Genomic DNA, 24,052 nt, shown 5'->3' on the forward strand with positions numbered 1-24,052 from the left:
CAGCTTAAGGCACGAGAGCCGCGGAGAACTCAAACGCAGCCGGTGTAAAGGACCGGGCTGCATGCGGGGCTGAGAGGCGCAACAGCAGGGGAAGCGTGAATGCCCACGGGAACCGCGGGGGAGTAAAAGCAGCGTCGGGGAATTGAGAACCGCTGGGGAGGCGAGAATGGCAGCAGCACGGCAATCGCCATTGCAGCCAGCGGGGGAAGAAGGCAAACGCGGGAATCCGCCATTGTAGTCGGCGGGGGAAGAAGACAAGCGCGGGAAAGACCGCCAAGCGCGGGAAGCCGCCATTTTAGTAGGTGGGGGAAGAAGACAAGCGCGGGAAGCCGCCATTTTGAGAAAAAGAAAAATTTAAATCTTGCAAGGATGCCTAAACATGGGAACATTAATACCTTTGATAGCGATATCAAAGATTGGACCACGTATGTAGAACGCATGGAAGTTTATTGTAAAGCAAATAAGGTACCAGATGATGAGAAAGCACTAACCTTATTAAGCTCAATGATTGCGAAGACATACGGGCTATTGAAGCACCTTCTATCACCAGATAAACCGGTGGATCAGACTTTCGCGAATATTGTTACTGTCCTGAAAAATCATTTAAACCCCACGCCACTGATGATAGCGGAACGATTTAAATTTTACAGAAGAATGCAGCTGAAAGACGAAAGCAACGCTGAATTTTTAATTGAACTGCATAAGCTATCAAAGTACTGTCAGTTTGGAACAGGACTAGCAGATGCGCTGAGAGATAAATTTGTGTGTGGATTGTTAAAAGAAGGAACACAAAAGCGACTGCTTGAGGAGAATGATCTTACGCTTGATAAAGCTGTCACTATTGCAGCATCGCACGAAGTCGCAGCGAGAGGCACTGCGGAAATGCAGCTACGGTCACCGGAACTCAGCACCAATCAAATGGTCTTGGGTACAGTAAAATGTTATCGTTGTGGAAAGACAACGCACGATCAGAACCAGTGCTGGTTCAAAAATCAGGAATGCAGAAAATGTGGCAGGCTTGGTCACATAGCTAAAGTATGCCGGTCAGGAAAGAAGACCAGCAACAAAAAGTCACCGCAGGAAAAGTGCAGAAAGGTACACAAGGTGACAGAGAACAGTTCGAATGAACAGAAGTCAAATTCAGACTCCAGCAGTAATGAACTGGGTAGTCTAAGAGTACACAATGTTGGTAATGAAGCAGACCTCTGTGGTAAACCACTGTTTGTATTCCACTGTGTACATGCCTGGACATGCCTCGGCTGACTCCTCCCACAAGTCCTAGTATAAAGGTGACTGCTCCCCAGCCCTTTGTATTTCTGGACCGGTCGACCACTCGAGGCAGACCTTCATTCTTTTGTTAATAAAAGCCTTTAGTTACTCTCTTAACTCTCAGTCTTTTATGAGTAATTGATAGCGCATCAATTTTATTAACAAAATTTTTATAATGGAGAAGATCCTCACACCAGCATGCCTGGACTTAGATCATCGGGAGGTGGACTCATCCACCAAGCTTACTCACTGGCTTAAGTGTTTCGAAAAATTCCTGACCGCCTCCGCAGCAATCAAATCGGACGAGGACAAACTGGATGTCCTGACCTCCAAAGCGAACCACCGAGTGTACTCGGTCATCCAAGACGCGACCTCGTACGCGGACGCTATCAAGCTCCTCAAGGACCAGTACACGCGCCCAGTGAACGAAGTGTACGCCAGGCACCTTCTGGGGAGTCGTAAACAACAACCTGGGGAATCGACCGTGGAATACCTTCAGGCACTGTCTGTGCTTGGCCGGGCCTGTGGTTGTAAGGATGTAAAGGCCGCCGTGTACACAGAGGAACTTATCCGGGACGCTTTTGTAGCGGGCCACAGATCCAATTACACCCGACAGTGACTGTTGGAGCAGAGTGACCTCGACCTCAACAAGGCCTCTGAACTCGCACTATCATTGGATGCAGCCTACCGGGGCATGGATGCCTACTCCTCTGCACCGTGGACGCCGCGGGGAATGACAGCCTGGGACACGGTAGGACCGCCTCATAGCGCCGTGCCACCCCAGCCACACCCCAGCAACGGCCCAACTACCGCAGCAGTGTCCCAAGGCCAGACAGCAGTGCCCCAAGGCCAGAAATGCTACTTCTGTGGCCAGGCAAAACACCCCAGAGCGCACTGCCCGGCGAAAAACGCGATCTGCTCGGGCTGCGGGAAGAAGGGACACTACGCTAACGTCTGCAGGGCCAAAGCCACCCCGAACCCGAGCAGCGCCGCGTGTGGGCCATGCGGGCCGCCATCTTGGGCCTCCCCGGCCATGTGCGAACCACCGGTACAGCAGCCATTTTGGACGCCTCCAGCCACATGGGGATCATGGACGCCGCCATCTTGGACGACAGCCGGAACGCAGCAGGCCCCCAACACCGCCTCATCTGATACCCGCAGCGACACACCGACCCCTACGCTGGCATCCGTTACACTGGACCAAGCGAGACCGCACCAGCTGGCCAGTTCCACAATGGACATTAAGGTAAATGGCCATGATACAATCTGCCTTTTTGACTCTGGGAGCACGGAGAGCTTCATCCACCCCGACACGGTGCGGCGTTGCTCTCTCCCAGTCCTGCCTGCGCACCAGCGGATTTCTATGGCCTCCGAGTCCCAGTCGGCGGACATCGGCGGCTACTGCGTAGTGACACTCGTAGTAGACGGGACCGTGTACGATCATTTTAAACTTCTGGTCCTGCCCGACCTCTGCGCTGCCGTCCTGCTGGGGTTAGATTTTCAGTGCCACCTTAAAAGTGTTACGATGGCGTACGGTGGACCCCTACCCCCACTCACAGTCCGCAGCCAGCTGCTCCCAAATTGCCCGCCGCGCACCAGGTGCAACCTCTCCACACTCAGAGTCACCCCCCCCCCACTGTTTGCTAACCTCACCCCCGACTGTAAGCCCATTGCCACAAAGAGCAGGCGATACAGTGCCGGGGACAGGGTTTTCATTAAAACCGAAGTGGAGCGGCTCCTGAAGGAAGGGATTATTGAGGGCAGCACCAGCCCCTGGCGAGCCCAGGTTGTGGTCGCTAAGACTGGCGAGAAGCAGCGCCTGGTCATCGACTACAGCCAGACAATAAATCGCTACACCCTGCTGGACGCCTACCCACTCCCCCGCATAGCTGATATGGTCAACCAGATCGCGCAGTACCGCGTCTTCTCGACCATTGACCTGAAATCAGCGTACCACCAGCTCCCTATCCGCCCTGAGGACCGCCAGTATACTGCCTTTGAGGCAAACGGCCGCCTCTACCACTTCCTTAGGGTTCCCTTTGGCGTCACCAACGGGGTCTCCGTCTTCCAAAGGGAGATGGACCGGATGGTAGATCAAAATGCGTTGCAGGCCACTTTCCCATATCTGGACAATGTGACCATCTGCAGCCGTGACTTGCAGGACCATGACGCAAACCTCGAAAAATTCCTCCGCACCGCCCAACTCCTGAACCTGACATATAACAAGGAGAAGTGCATATTCCGCACAAACCGCCTCGCCATCCTTGGCTGTGTTGTGGAACACGGAGTCATCAGCCCCGACCCCGACCGGATGCGTCCCCTTATGGAACTCCCACTGCCCCACTGCCTCAAGGCCCTGAAGAGGTGCCTAGGGTTTTTCTCCTATTATGCCCAGTGGGTCCCCTACTATGCGGACAAGGCCCATCCGCTGATCAAGTCCACCTCTTTTCCCTTGACGGCAGAGGCCCGCTTAGCCTTCCACCGTATCAAGGAAGACATTGCCAAAGCCACCATGCACGCAGTGGACGAATCCATCCCCTTCCAGGTGGAAAGCAACGCGTCCACAATGACCTCTGCCACCCGGGGGTCACCAGGTTCTTCCACGTCATCAAGGCCCGCAACCTGCCTTACTCTATTGAGGAGGTCAGGACCATGACCAGGAACTGCCAAGTCTGCGCTGAGTGCAAACCGCACTTTTATAGACCAGACAGGGCCCACCTGATAAAAGCCACTCGCCCCTTCGAGCGCCTGAGCGTTGATTTTAAAGGGCCTCTCCCCTCCTCCGACCGCAATGTGTACTTCCTCAACATTATTGATGAGTACTCCCGTTTCCCGTTCGCCATCCCCTGCCCGGACATGACCAGTGCCACGGTCATTAAATGTCTGAACGACCTGTTCGGTTTCCCCAGCTATATCCATAGCGACCGGGGTTCATCGTTTATGAGCGACGAACTCCGTCAGTACCTGCTAACTAGGGGTATTGCCACAAGCAGGACCACCAGTTACAACCCCCGGGGGAACGGACAGGTGGAAAGAGAAAATGCGACAGTTTGGAAAGCCGCCCTGCTAGCCTTAAAGTCTAGGGGCCTTCCAACCTCCCGCTGGCAGGATGTGCTCCCCGATGCGCTCCACTCTATTCGGTCACTGCTCTGCACTGCCACTAACGCCACCCCTCATGAGAAAATGTTTGTCTTCCCAAGGAAGTCCACATCGGGGACATCGCTACTGCCATGGCTGACGTCCCCAGGGCCGGTCCTAATGAGAAGGCACGTGAGGACCCATAAAATGGACCCCCTGGTCGAGAGGGTCGACCTCCTCCACGCCAACCCCCAGTATGCTTACATTGCATACCCGGACGGGCGGGAGGACACAGTCTCCATAAGAGACCTTGCACCCTCGGGGGCCGCAGTAACCCACTACTCACTACCACCCCCCCCACGATCCGATATCCAGCCCCAGCAGACGGCAGGCCTGGGCCCCGCGACCCGCTCGACATCTACGAGGACGACACGCCTGTGCCACAGCCTACGCAGGACTCGATGCTGGAAGCTCCACTACCCCTGCCGTCGCCACGCCGATCACAGCGGCAGACAAGACCTCCGGAGAGACTCCAATACACTAACTTTTAATACACTTCACCCCGCCGGACTCAATTTTAAACAAGGGGTGAATGTGGTAAACCACTGTTTGTATTCCACTGTGTACATGCCTGGACATGCCTCGGCTGACTCCTCCCACAAGTCCTAGTGTAAAGGTGACTGCTCCCCAGCCCTTTGTATTTCTGGGCCGGTCGACCACTCGAGGCAAACCTTCATTCTTTTGTTAATAAAAGCCTTTAATTACTCTCTTAACTCTCAGTCTTTTATGAGTAATTGATAGCGCATCAACCTCCAAACAATCTGGGTCACACTTCAGATAGCAGGAGTCCAAGTGAAGATGGAATTGGACACTGGATCGGCATTGACGGTCATGAATAAGCAAGATTACAAAAGGTTATTCCCACATATTCCCCTACGGGATACGGAGATTGTATTAAAAACATACACGGGGCAAAGAGTATACCCCATCGGGAAGATAGAGGTAAAGGTGGTCCACAAGGGCAAAGAAAGCCGAGGAATGGACTTATATGTGCTACCTGAGGGAGGTCCACCACTACTGGGACGGGAGTGGATTAGGAAAATAAATATGGACTGGCATTCCTTAAAAGCACTAACGGTAGATTCCAGTAACAAAGATGTCAAACCTAAACGAGTGTCCAGAATATTGGACGATGCTAAAGAGGTGTTCCAACAGGGACTGGGAACACTGAGAGGAATTACGGCAAACATCAAGGTTGAAGAACATGCAAACCCGAAATTTTTCAAAGCCAGACCGGTACCTTATGCGATACGACCTGCTGTGGAAGCTGAGCTGGAAGGGCTAGAACGTTCAGGAGTACTGTCTAAGGTAGGCTGGAGTGAGTGGGCCACGCCCATTGTTCCCGTCATGAAGCATTCATCGAGCAACAAGCCGGGGGAACCGGGGAAGGTTCGCATCTGTGGAGATTTCAAGATCACTGTTAATCCGGTGCTTCACACGGTGCAGTATCCGCTTCCGCGGATTGAGGATATCTTCGCTTCGTTGTCTGGCGGGAAACACTTCACCAAGATAAACCTGGCGCAGACGTACTTACAGATGGAAGTTGAGGAAGAGTCACGCCAGTATCTCACGATCAACACGCATAGAGGCTTGTACCGGTATAATAGACTGGTTTTTGGAGTGGCATCGGCTCCAGCAATTTGGCAGAGGGCCATGGAGCAGGTATTACAGGGAATTCCAGGCACACAATGTTACCTGGACGATATTCTGATTACAGGAGATGATGACGAGGAACACCTTGCAAATTTGGAACTGGTGCTCACCAGATTGAAAGAATATGGACTTCGAGTTAATCGCCAGAAATGTGAGTTCTTTCAGAAGCGGATCTCGTACTGTGGTCATGTCATTGACCAGGAGGGGCTTCATAAGTCTCCTGACAAGATCGAAGCTGTTGTGAAGGCTCCCGCTCCGGATAATGTATCCCAGTTGAGGTCGTTCCTAGGGTTGATTAACTATTACCATAAGTTTCTGCCAAATTTATCCACGGTGCTGCACCCGCTGAACGCTCTTTTGCAGAAGGGAGTACCATGGAAGTGGAGCGAGGACTGTAAGAGGGCCTTTCGCAAAAGCAAGGCATTGATCACCTCAGAGGAAGTGTTGGCTCACTTCAACCCAACGCTGCCTATTCGTTTGGCTTGTGATGCTTCTCCATATGGTATTGGGGCAGTACTCTCACACAAGTTGCCAAATGGCCTGGAGAGGCCAGTTGCGTTCGCATCCAGATCATTGACCTCCGCTGAGCGCAACTATGCTCAGATAGATAGGGAGGCTCTCAGCCTTGTGTGGGGAGTAAAGAAGTTTAATCATTACCTGCAGGGCCAAAAGTTTACGCTTCTGACAGACCACCAGCCGTTGGTATCCATTTTTAACCCTAAGAAGGGTGTTTCGGTGATGACAGCACAGAGACTCCAGAGGTGGTCCCTTTTCCTAGGGGCACATCAATATCAGATCGAATTCAAAGGTACAAAGCAGCATGGTAATGCTGATGGGCTGTCGCGCCTGCCACTACCTACAGAGGAGGAGGCACCGACGGTTGACCCTGTTGAGTTATTTCACTCGACCATCATCGAATGTTTACCAGTCACCAATGCAAGTATTGAAAGAGAAACCAGGAACGACCCGACACTGTCCCGGGTCTACGAAGTGACAGTGAAGGGATGGCCAGCACATGGTGATCCACTGTTACCGGCATTCTCAGCAAGACGAGAACAGCTGTCCGTCTGTCAAGGAACATTGATGTATGGAACAAGGGTGATTATTCCTCCTAAGTTAAGAGAGAGCGTTCTAAAGGAACTGCATGAAGGTCATCTGGGGGGAGTCAAGATGAAAAGCCTTGCTAGGGCTTATGTGTGGTGGCCGGGTATCAACCAACAGATAGAGGATCTGACGAAAAGCTGCTCAGGGTGCCAAAAAGTGCAAAATGCACCTCCGATTGCACCGCTGCATCCATGGGAATGGCCTTCAACCCCATGGCAACGTGTACATATTGACTTTGCTGGTCCATTCATGGACTCCATGTTTTTAATTGCGGTGGACGCACATTCTAAATGGCCAGAAGTGATTAAGATGACTACCACTACCTCGGAAAAGACGATCGCGGTGCTAAGAACGATATTTGCAAGAAATGGATTGCCAGAACAAATATGTTCAGACAACGGACCGCAGTTCGTGTCAGAAGAATTCCAGAAATTCATGAAGAAGAATGGGGTGAAACATTATACCTCTGCCCCATATCATCCGGCTACAAACGGGTTGGCCGAGAGATTTGTACAAACGTTCAAAAAAGCAATAAAGGCCATGAGCGAAGATCAGATTCCAATACAACACAAGGTGGACAAATTCCTACTGGCATATCGAAACGCCACTCATGCAGTGACAAACCAAAGTCCTGCCATGATGTTCTATAACAGGAGGTTGCGGTCCAGGTTGGACTTGTTAAAACCAAATGTGCGGAGGGAAGTTGAAAACAAACAGTTCCAGCATATAAATAACAAGACCACTCGGAGTTTCGAAATAGGACAACCAGTGTTAGCCCGGGACTATAAAAATGAGAAATGGCAATCTGGAACAATTCGGGCCAGACAAGGACCCCTGATGTACACGGTAGATATTGGTGAAAATGTAATACGGCGTCATGCTGACCAACTGGTAGAATCGAGAACAAGGGTCGAACCCAGGGTTATGGCAGAGACAACCGTGGAAGAAGTTAGTGAACCTGAAGCATCTACCTCAGAAGTGAATGTACCTGAGGATGATGTCCAATCCATAAGAGATCAACTAGATGAGTCACCCCAGCAACGAGAATCAGAGACCCCTGAAAGGCGTTATCCAACTCGAATCAGGAGGCCTCCTCAGAGACTGAATCTTTGAACTGTTTTGCATGAAGTTGTATATATATATATCTATATGTTATTATGTTATGTTAAATGGGGATATAACTGTTAAGCTAAAAAGGGAGGATTGTGGTGTATGTAACTTGTTCCACCTTAAGAGAACTACCTTAAGAGATGTACTACTTTCTCTTGGCTGCTGTATACTGTAATACCGGTGGTGACCACACCGGTATATAAACGTTGTGTCGGGATTTGCTGGGCAGTTCAGCCCTGACCTCCGAATAGTAAAGACCTGTTAAAAGTTATTCTTGTGGTCTGTGTCCAGTGATTTATAATAAGCATAACTGGGACACACAGACTTAACAGCTTTGGTGTGGTAGCCATTTTTGCACCACTCGTTCTGAGAGAGAGAGAGAGGTTTTGAGAGAGACAAAGAGAAAGAGAGACTTCTACATTGAGTCACGCTGTCTGAGGTAGTTTTGGCTTCTGACCATAACTTTGCAGGTACTTTGCTTTTTGACCTTCATAACTTTGATTGTCAAGATACTATGGGGGCTGCAATGGATGGGAACGTCATCCTTCTCCATCACATTCGGAGGGCACAGAGACGCAGAGAGAGAGTAGCAATCATGGCCAATCAGAGGAGGGCCAACAGGCCTCGGTACAGGAGACCTTACCCTCCCAGAGTTTTTCACCAACAGTTCTCCTACATTAATATGTCTGAGGAGCAGTGTTTGTGAAGGCTGCACTTCAGCAAGGAGGTGGTCACTGAGCTCTGCCACCTGCTTCAGCCAGATCTGCAGCCTCAACTGAGGAGCAGGACGTCTCTGTCAGTGGCAGTGACGATAACAGTGGCTCTCAACTTTTATTCCACCAGCTCATTTCAATCAGCTACTGGGGACATCGCCAATATCTCCCAGTTCGCGGTGCATTGCTGCATCCGTCAGGTAACAAATGCCCTCTTTAAAAGGAGACGAGAGTACATCTCTTTCCCCATGACCCCGGACAAGCAGCAAGAACGCGCAACGGGCTTTGCGATGATAGCGGGCTTCCCCATGGTGCAGGGCGCTATTGACTGCACGCATGTGGCTTTGCGGGCACCGCAAGAGAATGCCGAGGATTTCCGCAACCGAAAGGGATTCCATTCCTTAAACATCCAGTTGGTCTGTGACCACAGATAGCTGATAGTCACTGTCAATGCCCACTTTCCTGGCAGCAGCCACGATGCCTTCATCCTGCACCAGACTTCTGTGGCAGACCTTTTCCAGGCACCGCATCACCCAGGAGGTTGGCTTCTCGGGGACAAGGGATATCCTCTGTGCACCTAGCTGATGACACTGCTCCGTTTGCCCAGCACCCCTGCTGAGCTATGATACAACGAGAGCCATCAAGCTACCAGGAACATCGTTGAGCACACAATCGACATGCTCAAGCAACGGTTCCGCTGTCTGGACCATTCTGGAGGAGCCCTGCAGTACTTGCCTGAGCGAGTCTCCCACTTCATTGTTGTGTGCTGCATGCTGCATAACCTTGCAATCATCAGGACCCAGCCAATGCCACCAGACATTGGAGCACCAGCAGAGGAGGAGGAGGAAGAGGAGGAGGAAGATGAGGAGGATGATCATCAGCAGCACCAAGGCGGGAGGGAGGCACAAAGTGGAAGGGCCGTCCATCAAAGGCTCATAGCAAGTCGCTTCTAGGCTCCCTCTGAGGAAATGGCTTCTGCCATTCAAACAACCTGAATGAAACCATCCCGCAACCCCTAAGCCGGTCAAGGCAACAATGATTGCAAAGACCAAACATGTACATTTTGAATACAGACACTTCTTTATTTCACAATCTCTGTGTGTCTCATTTCTGCATGACAAAGTAATAGAAAGAAACACAAAAAAAAGCAGTCATTCACATAACTGGCTCTCACAACCTGGAGACAATGTCCAAAACAGTTACAAAAATTTGACCACGAACCTCGGCCTTCAATAAAACAATGAAAAACATTTTGCCACACCTCCTACTTTTTGCCCTTCGAGGGTGATCTGCTTCCCTTGCGAAATTCCCCCCTTCCCACCCTGCAGCTCCTCCGTAATGGGACCCCAGCGGCTGCAGCAAGGCTGGGGGAAGGCTGCTGAGTGTCAGAAACTGAGACTGCAGATGCCCTTGAGGGATGGCCTGGACCAGCTCTGGGCCTGGAGGGCCCGGCTGCTGACTGCACCAACTCTGCATGGGCGGCAGCAGTCTGTCCTACAGGTGGTGGCAACTGCAGTGGAGAAGTGCCAGTGGTGGCAGCAGGAATGCTGTCATCTTGAGAGAGGACAGCAACTCCCTGCTCGACCAACACACTGGCACTCCCACGGGGCAGCACTTCAGCATCCGGAGCAATCTGATGGAGCACAGATTGCTGGCCTGCTGCAGCGCGGTGAGAGCCCCGGGGAAATCTGCCTGATCCAGCGAGGGTGGCAGCAGTCAGTGCTTGCGTGGCCTCAATCTGCGTCTGCATGAGACCAGCCACTGACTGCATTGCAGCACTAAGCATTTGCGTGGCAGCCGCCTGTGCTACAGTGAAGTGCTCCACACTCCTTGCCAGTGATTCAATGGATTCGGGCAACCTTGCCACTGCAGCCATGAGCGCAGTGTGCCTTTGCTCCGCCTGGGCGCTCATTTCAGCGAGGACCCGCTCCTCCTCTGCATCCAGTGCAGCAGGACTTGAAGCCATACTCTCCCTCTGGGGAGAAGGCCCCCGAGCTTCCCTACCCCCATCACGTTGCTGCAGCCCGCTGGGTCCTGGAGCTTCACCCTCATCAGACCATACCCCCCTGCTCCCCTCCAGGGAAGGCATGTTCCCAGTGTGGGCATGGGCTGCCTCGGTAGAGGGTGGTGCTGATGGTCCGGCTTCCTCTTCCTCCTCGCCTTCAGCTTCACTCTCATTGGCAGCTTGAGGGCCCGTCTCCTCACCTGGTGAATCACCATCTGAAAGCAGGGAGGTACAAGAGTGGCTTTAGCGTGAGGACAGGGTGGCAGCAAGGGAGACATGAGTGCAGTGATTTAGTGATTTGGATTGAAAGTGTCAAAGGCTGCTGTTGTGAGGGACAAGTGGAAGGGGAGAGGACAAAAAGGTGATGACCTTACCATTGCTGTCCAGAATGGGGTCGGTGTCTCCAGTGGCAACGGGACCAATCACCCGGCTTGCCACAATCCTGTGGATACGCTGCTCAAGATCGCTGAGGGGTTGCAGCTGAGGCCGCCCTCCACCGGTCCATTGCTGCTGTCTCCTATTATGAGACAGCTTGGCCTGCAAGAAAAAGGATGGCGTCTGAGTAAATATGCAGCCATGGTCTTGCCTGAAATACCTCCCATGGTTGAATAGCCCTCACTGTATGCAGCCATGGTCTTGCCTGAAATGCCTCCCATGGTTGAATAGCCCTTACTGTATGCAGCCATGGTCTTGCCTGAAATGCCTCCCATGGTTGAATAGCCCCTACTGTATGCAAAGTGTGGAATGTGCATGTGTGTTTGATGAAAGGGCCATAGGTGTTGGATGAGAGTTGGGCATTGGGGTTTTCAAGACCCTCTGGCCATAAAGTGAGGTTGAGATGGAGGGATGAAGAGGTTTTGAAAAAAAGGCACTCACCCTGACGACCCGAGTGAGGTCGTTGAACATTTTCCTACATTGCACATGGATCCTAGGCACCATGCTGCTTGAGGACACTCTCTGAGCCACCTCCCTCCACACTCTTCTGTACTCGCGTGGCAAAGGTCTCCTGCCACTCTCTGGGTACAGAATGGATCTTCTGCGCTCCACCCCGCAAACCAGAGCCTCCAAAGTCCGCTCGCAGAAGTGCTGTGCTCGCTCCCTGGCCCTCTCCATAGTGTCTGGCTGCTAGATTTAGCCACAGGTCTGCTCAGGCTGAGATTCAAGGCTCCAATGAGCAGGGTGTGGCTGCAGAGCAAGATCGACCCTCCCCTTTCAGAACTGACCGGCGCCAGTGTGTCTGTGTTCAATCGCTAACTGACAGCACCTGCGCTGCGCCCGCCCTCTGAGGTAGCGCCTCGCTCCTCGGCCGTAGCGCCTTAAGAGAGGTGTGTAGCACCTGATTTAGCGCTCCAATCACCTCCAGGGGCGATAAAAGCCAAGTTTGCCGTCGGAGGCGATAATTAGCACCAGGCGCTAAACTTTGTGCACCGCCAGTATTGGCGCCCCATATGGGGTGATACCGAATTTCTCCCCCGTTTAGTTTTCTTGTCCTGCAAAACTACACCCAATGCAAAAAGACCTCCGTTATAACATGCACAACATCTTAAATTTGTTGGTAATCTATTTCAAAATATGTGTTTGCACCAATTCATGAATTATGTGAATATTAATATCATGGTAGATGATTATACGCATTTGATGATACCAATTGTTAGAGTAATTAAGCTGTTGATAAACCATGAATCTCTCCCCAGTTCTCCCGAACAATAGTGACATTACCATCTGTAATGCTATCTTAAAATTATATCTGTCTATATATTACATAAAAAGCAGGAGCTAGGAGGGGGTTGGTTAATGGCTGTAATTTAATCTCAATCTCCTGCTGATGTTCTTAAACCAATTGAGCAATGCTCTTGCAGTTTGATGTCATCATAACCCCTCAATTGAATTATATGGAGAATAATGGACGCCTGGGAAAAAAGCAGTAATCTTATCAAGGGTTCAGATGATACTATAAACCTTGAAGAATGAAGCCCAAATGGTTTATTATAGCCATCTGAATCGCTAGATGAGGTTACAGCCTTGAAGTCACTCTAGAGGATCGATATTTTGTTTTTGTATAATACAAAATGTGAACTTAATGGTCTGGTCTGCTTGTTTTGCTGGTTCTCAGTGTGTTGCATGTTGCATCATGATGTTCACACTAAAGTCTATTCAGAAACAGTCTGCAGCTTCTTTCCAAGAAATAATAATCAGTATTCCCTGTGCACATTGCATCAGGCAAAGTGTAGTCCTCAGACCTCTGTGCTTGATTATATGGGGCCTCAGCAGCCAGAGTGTTGTCGCACTTCAGGCATTTCTTATTGTATTATTTGTCCTTTAGTATTTTGCTGTATCTTTCTGTTTATATGTATTACTACAATTGTAGATACATTTAACCAAGTGATTTTAGCCTGTACACATTGGTCTGGTGACACATTAGTTCCTGGCCAGAAATGTCAAAGTCCAGCTGTTTTTGGATAACAAAGTTGTGAAAGGTATAGCATGGCTACAGCTATACGTGACAACACAATCTGGAGCATACTGGAGGGCCCCTCCCGACTGTCCAGACAGAAAAAGTGTGCTTTTTAGACCCCAATGACCAATCTAAGAGAGGCATTTGCCTTGTTGTACCATTCCTCTGCTGCAGTTTGGGCCACTCTCAGTGGGACCATTATCCATGGGAGCAGCGGGTAGGCATATGTCACCAAGCAGCCATCCACTGACCTGATTTTCTTTCTGATCAAAGAATTCTACATGTATGTTCGTTTACAGCTCTTTTTGAATTTAAGAGTATATTTAAATTTTGTTTCCCGAACATTCTTTAAAAAGTATTCCTCCGCCTGTCTTGTTCAAATTGAATAGTTCGTCTGAAGCCATCAGAGAGGTAGATAGGCCAGAGAGATCCCATGGACCTTCTGCCACAAAACAGCACACAAAGAACAATAGTCCAGGACCTTATATCCAGTCCAGTTCACATTGCAGTTTGGCACAACCGAGTTGACTAATAATTTTCTGTCTTCCAAGGAGGAATTGTTAAGCCTATAACCAATGTAAATCGAAAGTATGCTATTTCTTCTGTTCACTTACCCATTTACTGTTCAATAAATCTGTCAGTTTATCGCTGAGCCACAGTTGAGAGAAATGTTAATTCTGCCTCCTCCCAAAGCTGGCCTTTATTGCACAGGGCTTGGAGTACAAGAGTATGGAAGTCTTGCTACAATTCTACAGGGCTTTGGTGAGACCACACCTGGAGTACTGTGCACAGTTTTGGTCTCCTTATCTGAGGACGAACATACTTGCCTCAGAGGCATTGCAATGGAGGTTCACTAAATTGATTCCTGGGATGAGAGGGTTCTCCTATGAGGAGAGTTTGAATAGATTGGTCCTATACTCTCTGGAGTTTAGAAGAATGAGAGGTGATCTCATTGAAAGATATAAGATTCTGAGGGGGCTTGACAAGGTAGATGCTGAGAAGTTGTTTCCCCTGGCTGGAGAGTCTAGAACGAGGGGGATAGTCTCAGGATAAGGGGTCGGCCATTTAAGGCTGAGATGAGGAGGAATTTCTTTACTTAGAGGGTTGTTAAGCTTTGGAATTCCCTACCCCAAAGAGCTGTGGATGCTGAATCGTTGAGTATATTTCAGGCTGAGATAGATCAATTTTTGGACTCTAGGGGAATCAAGGGATATGGGGACCGGGCGGGAAAGTGGAGTTGAGGTCGAAGATCAGCCGTGATCTTATTGAATGGTGGAGAAGACTCGAGGGGTCATATGGCCGACTCCTGCTCCTAATTCTTATGTTCTTACGTTCATAGATCACATGACCAGTAGGCAAACTACAATAACAAGGGTTTTCTGTTTGATGCCTGGGCTCACTACTTAACTAGATATTGGGCATATTGGGGTATAGGGTCTGAGGGCTTTCCTGCAGGAGATGTCTTAGTTGCTGAATACAAGATGTCTGGAGTAAAAACACCAAAATGTAGCATGGAGATTCCCCTGATACGATGTGGCCATCCAGTAGAAACCTAATGCCGAGGAGAAGTCAGGTAGATCACTGGAAAATCAGGCTGTATCAAAATACTGCCTATTAGAATATTCTCTCTACAAATTTGAAAACACTTATTATTATCATATAAAACATACCACTGTGAGCAGGAAATCTATTTCCATCAAATGTTGATTAATAGTCAAGTGGTCAATAAAGCAAAAAAATTGAATTTTTTGAATGTTTGAATGTTTATTAAATTTGAAAGTACAAGGAAGTGAAAATGGTAAAAGTCAAAATATTTGACTATTAAAATAAACATTATAAGCCTCAGTCTCATTATTTTGTTACATATCTAAATATAAAGTTAACAATTATTCAGAGACTGCTCAGAATGAAGACATTTACCTCACAATATGTAAATAGTTATTTTGTACATGTTACAAGATGAACAGTGCACCGTTTGAATAGTACAAAACTAAATCAGCGCTCAAGGTCAGCAAGCATATTTGAGGGTTTCTGTTGAAGTCATTGGTCACGAGGGTCACTTGTTAATAAAGATCCAATTACTGTAACAGAAATCAGTTCTCAACATATGAATAATTAAGCCACTGAATGTTGTGATGTAACAGTGCATTGGAATGTAAACAGATTGTGCCACACAAAGAAAACCCTTTAGAATACAAAAGATGCTTCAGTTGTACAGAGCCTTGATCAGACATAGAAGATAGGAGCAGGAGTAGGCCATTCGGCCCCTCGAGCCTGCTCCGCCATTCAATGTGATCATGGCTGATCATCCAAATTCAGTACCCGGTCCCTGCTTTCTCCCCATACCCCTTGATCCCTTTAGCCTTAAGAAATATATCCAACTCCTTCTTGAATATATTTAATATATTGGCCTCTACTGCCTTCTGTGATAGAGAATTCCACAGGTTCACCACTCTCTGGGTGAAGAAATTCCTCCTCATTTCTGTTCTAAATGGCATACCCCTTATCTTTAGACTGTGTCCCCTGGTTCTGGACTCCCCGACCATCAGGAACATCCTTCCTGCATCTAGTCTGTCCAGTCCTGTCAGAATTTTATAAGTTTCAATGAGATCCCCTCTCATTCTTCTAAACTCCAGCGAGTACAAGCCCAATCGACCCAATCTCTCCTCATTCCTGCCATCCCAGGTATCAGCCTGGTGAATCTTCGCTTAACTCCTTCCATGACAAGAACATCCTTCCTCAGGTAAGGCGACCAAAACTGCACACAATACTCAAGATGTGGTTTCACCAAGGCCCTGTACAACTGCAGCAAGACATCCTTGTTCCTGTACTCAAACCCTCTCGCTACGAAGGCCAACATACCATTTGCCTTCTTAGCCGCCTGCTGTACCTGCATGCTTACCTTCAGCGACTGGTACACAAGGACACCCAGGTCTCGTTGCACTTACCCTACTCCCAATCTATTGCCATTCAGATAATAATCTGCCTTCCTGTTTTTGCCACCAAAGTGGATAACCTCACATTTATCCACGTTATATTGCATCTGCCATGCTTCTGCCGAATCACCCAACCTGTCCAAATCATCCTGGAGTTTCTCGGCATCCTCCTCACAGCACACACGCCCACCCAGCTTTGTGTCATCTGCAAATTTGGAGATATTACATCTAGTTCCCTTGTCTAGATCATTAATATATATTGTGAATAGCTGGGGTCCAAGGACTGATCCCTGCGGTACCCCACTAGTCACTGCCTGCCACTCGGAAAAAGACCCGTTTATTCCAACTCTTTGCTTTCTGTCTGCCAACCAGTTTTCTATCCAAGTCAATACCTTGCCCCCAATTCCATGTGCCTTAACTTTACACGCTAATCTCTTATGCGGGATCTTATCGAAAGCCTTCTGAAAGTCCAAATATACCACATCCACTGGTTCTCCTTTATCTATTTTACCAGTTACATCCTCAAAAAATTCCAGTAGATTAGTCAAGCATGATTTACCTTTTGTAAATCCATGTTGACTTTGTCCGATCCTGTCACTGTTTTCCAAGTGCTCTGCTATTACATCGTTTATAATGGACTCTAGCATTTTCCCCACTACCGATATCAGGCTTACCGGTCTGTAATTCCCCGTTTTCTCCCTACCACCTTTTTTGAATAGTGGGGTAACATTAGCCACCCTCCAATCCATGGGTACTGTTCCAGATTCCATCGAATGTTGGAAGATGATCAGCAATGCATCTACTATTTCTAGGGCCACTTCCTTAAGTACCCTAGGATGTAGATTAGCAGGCCTTGGGGAGTTATCGGCCTTCAATCCCATCAATTTCCTTAACACCATTTCCCTACAAATACTGATTTCTTTCAGTTCCTCCCTTTCATCAGACCCTATGTTCCCGACATCTCTGGGAGGTTATTTGCATCCTCCTTTGTGAAGACAGAACCAAAATATGTATTTAATTGGTCTGCCATTTCTTTGTTCCCATTATAAATTCCCCTGATTCTGACTGCAAGGGACCTACGCTTGACTTCACCAATCTTTTTCTCTTCACATATCTATAAAAGCTTTTACAGTCAGTTTTTATGTTCCCTGAAAGCTTACGCTAATATTCTATTTTCCCCTTCTTAATTAATCCCTTTGTCCTTCTTTGTTCAATCCTAAACTGTTCCCAATCCTCAGGTTTACTGCTTTTTCTGGCCAATTTATATGTCCTCTCCTTGGATCTTATGCTATCCCTAATTTCCCTTGTAGCCATGGTTGAGTCACCTTTTTTGTTTTATTTTTATGCCAAACTGAGATGAACAAATTCTGTAGTTCATCCATACGGTCTTTGAATGCTTGCCATTGCCTATCCACCGTCAACCCTTTGAGTGACATTCCCCAATCAATCCTACCCAACTCATGCCTCAGACCATCATAGTTTCCTTTATTTAAATTCAGGACCCTAGTCTCTGAGTCAACTACTTCATTCTCCATCTTAATGAAGAATTCTATCATATTATGATTGCTCCGACCCAAGGGGCCTCATACAACAAGATTGCTAATTAATCCTTTCTCGTTACATAATACCCAGTCTCAGATGGCCTGATCTCTGGTTGGTTCCTCGACATATTGGTCCAGGAAACCATCCCGTAAACACTCCAGGAATTTCTCCTCCACAGTATTGTTACTAATTTGGTTAGCCCAATCTATATGTACATAAGAACATAAGAACATAAGAAATAGGAGCAGGAGTAGGCCAATCGGCCCCTCGACCCTGCTCCGCCATTCAATAAGATCATGGCTGACCTGATCCTAACCGCCAATCTACTATCACAGAACCATCTCCTGAATCTAACAGAATTAGACACACGAAATAGGAGCAGGATCATGATGACTGCTGTGCCCTTATTGCACGCTTCTCTAATTTCCCTTTTAATGCGATCCCCAACCTCTGCATTACTGTTTGGGGGTCTATATACCACTCCCACTAACGTTTTCTGCCCCTTGGTATTTCTCAGTTCTACCCATACAGATTCCACATCATCAGAGCTAATATCCTTCCTTACAATTGTGTTAATCCCTTCTTTAACCAGCAATGCTACCCCGCCTCCCTTTCCTTTTTGCCTATCTTTCCTGAATATTGAATACCCCTGGGTGTTGAGTTCTCAGCCTTGGCCACCCTGGAGCCATGTTTCCGTAATCCCAATCAAATCATATTCGTTTACCTCTATTTGCGCAGTTAATTCATCCACCTTATTACGAATGCTCCTCGCATTAAGACCTAGCTGCTCTGTCGGAGATGCTGTCTTTCGGATGAGACGTTAAACTGAGGCCCCGTCTGCCCTCTCAGGTGGACGTAAAAGATCCCATGGTACTATTTCGAAGAAGAGCAGGGGAGTTATCCCCGGTGTCCTGGCCAATATTTATCCCTCAATCAACATCACAAAATCGGATTATCTGGTCATTATTACATTGCTGTTTGTGGGAGCTTGCTGAGCGCAAATTGGCTGCTGCGTTTCCTACATTACAACAGTGACCACACTTCAAAAAGTACTTCATTGGCTGTAAAGCGCTTTGAGATGTCCGGTGGTCGTGAAAGGCACTATGTAAATGCAAGTCTTTTTCTTTTTCTATCTTGAGTACTGCATTCAGTTTTGGGCACCAAACCTCAGGAAAGATATATTGGGCTTGAAGGGGGTACAGCGCAGATTTACCAGAATGATACCAGGTTAAATTATGAGCACAGGATGCATAAACTTAGTTTGTATACCTTTTGTGGAAGTGGCCCTAGAGATAGTAGATGCATTACTGGTCATCTTCCAGAACTCGATAGACTCTGGAACAGTACCCATGGATTGGAGGGTAGCTAATGTTACCCCACTATTCAAAAAAGGTGGTAGAGAAAAAGTGGGGAATTATAGACCGGTAAGCCTGACATCGGTAGTGGGGAAAATGCTAGAGTCTACTATAAAAGATGTAATAGCAGAGCACTTGGAAAGCAGTGACAGGATCGGACACAGTCAACATGGATTTACAAAAGGTAAATCATGCTTGACTAATCTACTGGAATTTTTTGAGGACGTAACTGGTAAAATAGATAAGGGAGAACCAGTGGATGTGGTGTATTTGGACTTTCAGAAGGCTTTCGATAAGGTCCCACACAAGAGATTAGCGTGCAAAATTAAGGCACATGGGATTGGGGCCAAGGTATTGACTTGGATAGAGAACTGGTTGGCGGACAGAAAGCAAAGAGTTGGAATAAACGGGTCGTTTTCTGAGTGGCAGGCAGTGACTAGTGGGGTACCGCAAGGATCAGTCCTAGGACCCCAGCTGTTCACAATATATATTAATGATCTGGACGAGGGAATTGGATGTAATATCTCCAAATTTGCAGATGACACAAAGCTGGGCGGGAGGGTAAGCTGCGAGGAGGATGTCGGGAAACTCCAGTACGATTTGGGCAGGTTGGGTGATTGGGCAGAAACATGGCAAATGCACTATAATGTGGATAAATGTGAGGTTATCCACTTTGGTGGCAAAAACAGGAAGGCAGATTATTATTTGAATGGCAATAGATTGGGAGAAGGGGAAGTGCAAAGAGACCTGGGTGTCCTTGTGCACCAGTCGCTGAAGGTAAGCATGCAGGTGTAGCAGGCGGTTAAGAAGGCAAATGGTATGTTGGCCTTCGTAGCAAGAGGGTTTGAGTACAGGAACAAGGATGTCTTGCTACAGTTGTACAGGGCCTTGGTGAGACCGCACCTTGAGTATTGTGTGCAGTTTTGGTCACCTTACCTGAGGAAGGACGTTCTTGCCATGGAGGGAGTGCAGTGAAGATTCACCAGGCTGATACCTGGGATGGCAGGAATGACGTATGAGGAGAGATTGTGTCGATTGGGCTTATACTCACTGGAGTTTAGAAGATTGAGAGGGGATCTCATCGAAACCTATAAAATTCTGTCAGGTCTGGACAGACTAGATGCAGGAAGGATGTTTCTGATGGCCGGGGAGTCCAGAACCAGGGGTCACAGTCTAAGGATAAGGGGTAAGCCATTTAGGACTGAAATGAGGAGGAATTTCTTCACCCAGAGAGTGGTGAACCTGTGGAATTCTCTGCCACAGAGGGCGGTGGAGGCTAGTTCATTAAATATATTCAAGAAAGAGTTGGATATATTTCTTGAGGCTAAAGGGATCAAGGGGTATGGGGAGAAAGCAGGGACCGGGTACTGAATTTGGATGATCAGCCATGATCTCATTGAATGGCAGAGCAGGCTCGAAGGGCCGAATGGCCTACTCCTGCTCCTATCTTCTATGTTTCTATGTTTCTATGTGAGGTTGAGGGGTGATTTTATTAAAGTCTTTAAAATGATAAAGAGATTCAATAGGGTGGGTGCAGATACATTATTTTCTCTGGTGGGGGAATTCAGAATAAGAGGGCATAATCTTAAAATTTGAGCTAGGCCATCTAGGAGTGAAATCAAGAAGCATTTTTTCACACAAAGGGTAGTAGAAATCTGGAACTCACTCCCCTAAAAGGCTGTGGATGCTAGGACAATTGAAGTTTTCAAGGCTGAGATTAATAGATTCGTGTTGGGGATATGGAGCAAAGGTAGGTAAATGGAATTGAGTTACAGATCAGCCATAATCTAATTGAATGGCAGAACAGGATCAAGGGAATGAATGGCCTACTCCTGTTCCTATTTTTCTATGTTCCTACATGGTAAGTTCCTGACCTCCCAACGCTGTCAAAGGAAGAGAGAAAAAAAACAGAAGGTGAACCAACCCATGTCACCCTCAGGAACTTCCTTCTGGGCTGCTTATGCAGCATTGGGAGACCCATGTGAACAGGTTTCCTTGTCAATCTCTTGGTTGAGAGTTGTACATGGTGGAAAGAGACTATAGAATAAGCAAAATATAGCTAAAAATGGGTTTAAAAAATGAGGCTGCTTTGATAGTTCTGTTAATGCACTGACCAGTGTGGACCTAAAGTCCATCAAGGCCCTAGGTTTGATTGCTGGTGTATACTCAATTCACTGACCTCAGCCAGGTTGACAGTGATGGCTTAGCGATTGGCCTCAGTACCTCTAACTGAAGGAGGGGAAGAATCAACCCTTGTCACACTACTGGGCCGCGATTTTGTCGGCGCTCAGAGTGCGGGTTCGGAGGTGGGTCCTCTGTCAAAATCAAAATGATTGACAGCGGGTTGGGAACCCGCTCCGAACCCGCCTCCGTGTAAGTTTCCAAAGTGTCGGGTCTGCGATTTCAGAAAAGACCCGACACCAAGCGGCGGGGAAGGCATTTAAGATAGTTAAATGCTTGTTAAACGCTTATTAATTACTATTTTGCCAGCCTATTTCTATTTTCCCACTTTTTTAACGGGGTTCACGTCATTCGGAGATTATGTCGGGTAAGTAGGTCAGGTTCTCTATGTCTCCCCATTGCTGCAAAACTGGTATGAAAGCTGCCGTTTCACAGCCAGTCACTTTCCAAGCTTGAGCCTTCAGGATTTGGAAGACACTTTTGAGCTGTATGCAGTTTGGAAGTGTTTGGAGTAAACTCTCTATCCACTGTCACCTCCTTAGAGCAAGCTCTCACCATTGACAGATCGCTTCTATCATCTCAACTTCAGCCGCCATCTATTCCAGCAACATTGGTGCCCTTGAAAAATCTCACCTTGGTCCTCTGATTCCCTCCACGATCAGCCCCAACACCAACATCACCAGGCACACCAACATCACCAACAATCACCTGATGCTGCACAGGACACAGGGCATCAGCACCTGACAACATTGCTGCCTGGGAAGCCAGCGATGGCATCACCATGGCCAGATTTACTTCACTTGACGCTGTACACCCTGGCTGCCACATGATGCGCCAGGTTGACACCACCCCACACCAGCACCATAATGCATCCTTACAATGTCCAAGCCATTCCTTTCACACTCATCACAATTGGGGGGCGGGAGAGGAAGTTATGTCTCAACATTCACTGGAACTCACTAAGGCACTTCCAAAGGTGAGCACAGATCTGTCCAATAAGATAAAGTGTTTAAAATATAGATTTCAATGTTTGACAACACATTAACAGAAACTTCACATGAACATTAGCTAAACCACCCAGGTGCCTATCCTTGTGTGTTGTTAGTTCGTATGCTTGCAGTAGTTTGAGGGTGAGTGTGAGGGGTGGCTAGTGAGATAGGGAAGTGATAATGTAGATAGAGAGGAATGGGTGGAGGTGCAAGGTAAGTTGGTGTGAGTAAAGATGTGCAGGAGTAGGGTAGGGAAGGCAGAGTGAAGTGGATGTGATGAGTGGCACAGCAGAATGAGGCTGAGTGTGGCTTGGCAGTAACGTTTTGTGATCTGCTCAGATCATTGAAAGGTTTGCGCCACAGCATATGGAGGGAGCCATGGGAGAGCCTGGGTGCAGCCGTGCACCTCTGTGCAGTGCTTGTCAGTGTTTGCTGCACCCCAATGCTGTGGGATACAGACAGCAGAACTGTCAAGATCAATTTGGATATGGCCCCTTTAAGGAAACCGGCTGATGACGTGTCATCAAATGACGCCATTAGACTCGCTTCCTATTAATTGGCCGGGAACCTCGCAGGGTGGGCTTAACAAGCCCAATTATCAGAATATCTTGTTAGAGGGTGGGATTGGCACAGATGTGAGGTCCCCACACACCACCAACGTCGCCCGCCGCGGACCCACTGAGGTTGGAAAAAAACAGCCTCTGATTGCTATTCAGTGACACTTGCTGGAAAGTGTACTTATGTGGATGTTTGGTTAGGTCAGGATTGGGTTATGACTGTGAGGGCTTTCAGGACGAAATAACGTGCCAACATTCAGCATCCAGAGCTACACATTGGCTGTGTGGGTGAGGATTGAAGAGGAAATAAGAAGATTTAAAACATTTATATTTATTTTATGTGGTGCTTAAAATTTGTTTTAATCAGCAGTACAAAGTCCAGGTAATTTCAGTGTATACAACTATGTTTCTACATCTCCTCTACTATATTTTGGCCATATCATTGGGGCGGAATGGTTGTAAACAGATTTGAAACATAGAAACATAGAAGATAGAAGCAGGAGTAGGCCATTCGGCCCTTCAAGCCTGCTCCGCCATTCAACGAGATCATGGCTGATCATCCAAACCCTAGCACCCGGTCCCTACACCGACAGCCATCCCACCCAAGCTCTATCCCCGTAACCCCACGTATTTAATCCCCCCTAACACTAAGGGTCAATTTTTATCATGGCCAATCAACCTAACCCGCACATCTTTGGGCTGTGGGAGGAAACCGGAGCACCCGGAGGAAACCCACGCAAACACGGGGAGAATGTGCAAACTCCACACAGACAGTCACCCGAGGCCGGATTTGAACCTAGGTCCCTGGCGCTGTGAGGCAACAGTGCTAACCACTTTGCCACCGTGCTGCCCTGCCCTGAAGAAATTATTATTTCTGTAGTGTATGTACCTTTAAGGGGAGAACTACTTTTTACAGCTCCTGTACACTGTAGTACCGGCAGTGACCACACCTGTATATAAACCCTGAGTAGGGATCTGTACATTTAGTTTTAGAGTAACCCTCATCCAGTAAATACCTGTTGATTGTTCCTGCAGTCTCGTGTCT

This window comes from Somniosus microcephalus, chromosome 9 (genome assembly GCF_052327205.1).
Source record: "Somniosus microcephalus isolate GS21.2 chromosome 9, FLI_Smic_1.0, whole genome shotgun sequence".
Lineage (NCBI taxonomy): Eukaryota > Metazoa > Chordata > Chondrichthyes > Squaliformes > Somniosidae > Somniosus > Somniosus microcephalus.